This window comes from Xenopus laevis, chromosome 7S, assembly GCF_017654675.1.
Source record: "Xenopus laevis strain J_2021 chromosome 7S, Xenopus_laevis_v10.1, whole genome shotgun sequence".
Lineage (NCBI taxonomy): Eukaryota > Metazoa > Chordata > Amphibia > Anura > Pipidae > Xenopus > Xenopus laevis.
The window spans coordinates 10,230,013-10,236,012 of record NC_054384.1 but is presented as its reverse complement, the minus strand read 5'-3'; positions in this window follow the sequence as shown (position 1 = coordinate 10,236,012).

Below are 6,000 nucleotides of genomic sequence, written 5' to 3'. Positions count from 1 at the left end.
ATAGCCTTACTTTCACAGCAAGACGGTGGTTCCTGGAGGGCAGGGTTGGGAAATAATGTTCTGCCTTTTATTGACATATTGGTGTAGTTGTACTTTCTCTGAAGCCCCAGGGAGCTGAGAAATAGACAGCATCAAAGCCTATAGAAATGCACGAGGTAGAGTCACGTAGGTTTGTGGCTTGGATGGGGAAACGGTTGTGCAACGATGTGGGCTTTATTTATGAATGGAGCTTAAGGTGCTCTGTTTATTATTCTGAATGTTTCCCAACATGCGTGGGAGTTGCCACCCCCTGCGTCAGATACAATGTGTGGCATGCCGTACTTTTGTTGCACAAGGGGTGAGCTGCTGCTGCCCCTCTTTTGCCTTGTTTCCTTTTATTGTTCAACAGCAATGCCACCCTGGATCCACCACTCCGAGCAGATACCAATAGCTTAAAGGAACAGTTCAGTATAAAAATAAAAACTGGGTAAATAGACAGGCTGTGCAAAATAAAAAAATGTGTCTAATATAGTTAGTTAGCCAAAAATGTAATGTATAAAGGCTGGAGTGACTTGATGTGTAACATAATAGCCAGAACACTACTTCCTGCTTTTCAGCTCTCTTTCCCTCCACTGATTGGTTACCAGGGTTGCCACCCAGCCGTTATTTTAACGGCCTAGCCATAAAACACCTGCCAAGGCCAGGGTCAGTATTACAAATTTACCGGCAATGTAGTTGCCGGTAAATTTGTAATACCCTTAAGAAACCCCTCCTTCTCGCTTTTGCCGTAATGTGGCTCCGCCCCCTTTAATGTCACAACCCGCCCCTTTTCCATCACTGCTGGCCCTTTTTGTTCACGCCCCCACCACTGGCCGCTAGAAAATTTATGAAAAGGTGGCAACCCTACTGGTTACCCTGGTGACCAGCCAATAACCAATCAGTGACTTGAGGGGGGGGACCACATGGGACATAACTGTTGCTTTTGAATCTGAGCTGAATGCTGAGGATCGATTGCAAACTCACTGAACAGTTATGTCCCATGTGGCCCCCCTTATAGTCACTGACTAAGGGCAGGACTCGATGATGCGTTTTGACCCAACAGTCGCAATGTGCGATTCTCCTTCACTTCCGTTTTCACTAAACCAACCGACACATCGTATGCGTTTAGTCGCATTGCGACATTTCGGGTCAAAACGCATCATCTAGTCCTGCTCTAACTCAGAGTTAGAGAGCTGAAAAGCAGGAAGTAGTGTTCTGGCAATTATGTTACACATCCACTCACTCCAGCCTTTATACATTACATTTTTGGCTAACTAACGATATTAGAAACTTTTTTTATTTTGCACAGTCTATTTATTTACCCAGTTTTTATTTTTACATTGAACTGTTCCTTTAACATGGGGCATATTAGGCAAAGCTGCAGTTTAAATCACAATTGCCAACCAGCAGCTGTCAGCCTTGATTTACAACTCCCTGCACCCACTAACAGCCTAAAGCTGTCTCTCAACATTCATTCTGCTCATGGGTGCCTCTTTCTAGTTGCAAGAGGTGAAGGTGCAGGTTTCCCTAATATCTGCTTTATTATGTTCCCCTTGGATTGATGCAAAGGCTGTTGTAGGGCTTGAAATAAGGGCAAGCAGTGGAGGCACCTGACTAGGGGCCACACTTTTTGAGAAAGGGTGGAGTTGCGACTGCAGACAATGTATTGCTGTGTTATTGTCCCATCTATCTACTAATAACAGCAGATGAAATGTTATGCCGAGTGATAATTTATCACAACGATGTTGCTTTGTGAAATGTGCTTATTGAAGCAGAAAGGGTAACTGTTCCGCTACCACATGGTTTTCGATGAACCTCTACCCACAGCTTTTTCTTTCACTATTTGACTGTAAGGGCAGAGACAGACGACAAATCGCCTCTTCTTCGGGCGACTAATAGGGTTGCCACCCGGCCGATATTTTTCCGGCCTAGCTGGTAAAATACCTGGCAGGGCCGGAGCCGGTATTACAAATTTACCGGCAATGTAGCTGTTGGTAATTTGTAATACCTATAAAAAAAGCCCTTGGCCCTCCGGCAGAAACTTACCTCTCTTTAGTCTTCTGCCCCTCTCGCGATGAGGCCCCGTCCCCTTTTGCATCACGCCGCGTGCGGCCCCGCCCATTTTTACATCACAGTCTGCCCATTTACTGGTGGTTCCGCCCCTGTTTACATCACGGCGTTACCGTCCCATCACTGGCCGGTAAATTTTTTAAAAAAAGGTGACGACCCTAGCAACTAATCTCCCCAAACTGCCTCCCCACCGGCTAGAATCTAAAACGCCAGCGGGATGGCACTCGGATCGCTTTGTTTTCCGAAGTTGCCTCACAAGGAAATTTCGGGTGACTTTGGAAAACGAACTGCCATGCCGCAGGCGTATTTTCATTGTAGCAGGCGGAAGACAGAGGGAAGCAGTTCGGAGAGATTAGTCGCCCCAAAGAAGAGGCGATTAGTCGCCGGGCAACTAAATCTCCCCGAATCTCGTGGTGTGACCTTACCCGTAAAGCTCTGGACAACAAACATAAACGGCTGATTTAAAAAGATGAAGAAGCCTTTTATCACTTGTATGGTATTTTATGCGATCCCTTATTGTATGCGTTTCATTATCCGGAAACCCGATTTTCCGAAGGCTCTGACTTTCAGGAAGACAGAAGTGAGTTCTAATATCCTCATATTTTACAGCAGAGGGTATCTTATTTATTATATTTCACCAGTTTCAGTGAGTCAGGGGACAGACATGACATCACCGAGCGCCAATAATAACGGATGACATCACTACGCACCATTTATAAGGATACAATTCACATCTCTTGTGTATCTTGTATCGATTATAGTCTACTGCAGCGGTCGCCAACCTTTATTGGCCCAGGGACTGGTGTAAAGGAAACATTTTTCGCAAGGACCGGGGGGAGGGGTTGGGGGAGCCAGCGGCAACTGCGTGTCCAATTCGTTGCGCTGGCGTTAATTGCGGGCTAGTCTCGGCGGCCCAATTCAGGACAGTCTGCGGCCCTGTTCTGGGCCACTGCCCGGTGGTTGCAGACCCCCGGCCTACATATGTTTTTTCTTGGTGAAATGCGGCAAAGTATTTCGCTCATCTCTGCTAATGACTAGAATATTTGAATTAGCCCTGTAAGTTCCGACAATAATATCCCTATGGGTCTCTCCCCTGACACTGGCACCTACTTCCAGTGAATTAAAGGAAAACTATACCCCCCAAACAATGTAGGTCTCTATAAAAAGATATTGCATAAAACAGTTCATATGTAAAATCCTGCTTCATGTAAATAAACCATTTTCATAATAATATACTTTTTTTTAGTAGTATGTGCCATTGGGTAATCATAAATAGAAAATTGCCATTTTAAAAAATAAGGGCCGCCCCCTGGGATCGTAGGATTCACTGTGCACACAAACATACCAACAAACCATACATGTTAGGTCACATGAGCCAATTAACAGACAGAGTTGTGTCATTTGCTTCCACACTTCTTCCTGTTACAGTTAGAGCTGCAGGATTTCTGATCAGGTGATCTCTTCCTGTTACAGTTAGAGCAGCAGTATTTCTGGTCAGGTGATCTCTGAGGCAGCACACAGACCATCACAAAATGGGGGCTCAAGGCAAGAGATGTAAAAGGGCAATATTTACTTAAATATATATTCCAGTTTGGTAAGATTCTTTAATATGCCACTTAATATTATATGAACTATCTGTTGCTTAAGTGTTCATTTTGGGGGTATAGTTTTCCTTTAACTAGATATTATTGGGACCAACAGCAAATTATTTTTCAGGCCCCCAAAATGCTTAGAGGTTGTCTTATTTAACCAATATTTATTGAGACTATATATGAATTAGGGCCTCATGGGGCCCCTAAATCTCCTGAGCTCCCCTGCAGCCGCAGGGTCTGCTTCCTCTGTAGTTACGCCCCTGTCTACTTCTATGGCAAATGCTGTGGTTATAAAGTCCGTCTGGCTTTGGAACTGACACTCAGACTACGTCAGGCACTTGTATATGCATCCCGAGGCTGGAAGGCCGCCCAGATTGGCGTAAGGTGCCTGCGGGTTAAACATACATATTCAGTAACTAATAAGCAGATGTTAAGCTGAGAATTCATATTCATTGCAATATATTTAATCCGATAGAAATACTGACACTTGCAGAAAACAAGGTGACGGATCCCATCTAAACAACAGCCCCTGTGGCAGTTCCCGGTGACTGGAACAGGGAGGTTGTTTGGAGGTTTTGGGGCAGATTTGCTATAACCTGATGTCTATTAGAATGTAGCGCGGAGGCTGCACTTCTCACTAATTAAACGCCTGCCTTCTGCCAATGTATCATCAAAACACTCCTGTGACTAATCCCCGGCTTGTGCTGTGAGTCAGTGTTATTTATAGTCAGTGTGCTGGACACAAGGGAAGGGGGAGTCAGGGTCCTGGGGTGAGTGTGAGCCAACACACCTGCTTCCTCCATGTATCCATAATAATCCAGGGACAAGCCTGTCTGCAGCCCCTTCAGCTGGTGTATGACTACAACTCCCATCATCCACTCACCTGGGGCTGTAGGTTGGACATCATTTTCCTGCTGCTGAGCCAATGGATGACCTGAGGCTGTGATCCTTGGGTGCCCACCTGAAGTAGAAACGAAATGACACCCTGCAGTCCCTTGATGTAGAGTTAATGGAAGAAATCCAGTAGCACACCGGTAGTATTGAAAAAATCTTCTTTTATTAGCCCATACATATACACAATAGGGCAACGTTTCGGGCCCAACTGGACCCTTTATCAAGCCTTGATAAAGGGTCCAGTTGGGCCCGAAACGTTGCCCTATTGTGTGTATGTATGGGCTAATAAAACACTGAAGATTTTTTCAATACTACCGGTGTGCTACTGGATTTCTTCCATTGGATGTGAAACTTGACCCAGCTTGCAGGCAAAGGTCCTCCAGTTTAGCACCTGGACCTACACAGGTGAATATAAGAGGGTAGAGCACTCCTAAATACTTGCTTTTGATGTAGAGTTAAATGATTTGTGTGTGCATTGTATTTACTGTATGGCAGGATGTGACACTTGTGATCTCTTACTGCCACCTACCTCTCAATGCATAGTATATAAACAGCAATCACTGCTTACTCCTGGTTACTCCTACAGTCCAGTAACCACCAAGCCAGGAAGCCTATGGTGAGAAATTCCACATACCTATTCATTTAACTATATACATGTATGGGAACCCATTATCTAGAAACCCATTATCCAGAAAGCTTTTTTTTTGGCCTGGGGATAGACAGGCCAACACAAGTTGACAACTCACCCGCTCCTGACTAAATTGGCAGCTTATTGGTGTGTGTATGGGGCTTTCCAAAATGATATGAGAGAGAGCGCAGCAGAGCAGATGTGTATGAATGAGAGTGCAGCAGAGCAGATGTCCAAATAATCCAGATTTTTACAAATTATTTCCTTTTTCTGTGTAATAATAAAACAGTCGCTTGTACTTGATCCCAACTAAGATATCATTAATTCTTATTGGAGGCAAAACCAGCCTATTGGGTTTATTTAATGTTTACATGATTTTCTAGTAGACTAAGCTCCCCATAGATGCGACGATTCTTCTTGCCGAAAGACCGATTTTAGGGAAGCCCGACCAATCCTTCGAAATTATGGTGCGGTTAGTGGGATTCGAACGATCGTACATCTTACGATTTTTCGGCCGACATCTGTCAGGAAATTGATCGGCCAGGTCTTTGTCGGTCCCAGTGCAATGTATCTATGTTTGCAGGGCCAAGCAGGCAGCTCCCCTTTGATTTCCTGGCAAATTGGTCTTTTTAGTTGATGGTCAATTCGTACGATCGTTCCGAGAAAATCGTGGTCTCACGATCAGGATCTGATCTTTTAAAAATCTCAACATCTATGGCCAGCTTTAAGGTATGAAGATCAAAGTTATGGAAAAACCCGTTACGCAGAAAACCCTAGGTCCTGAGCATTCTGGATAAC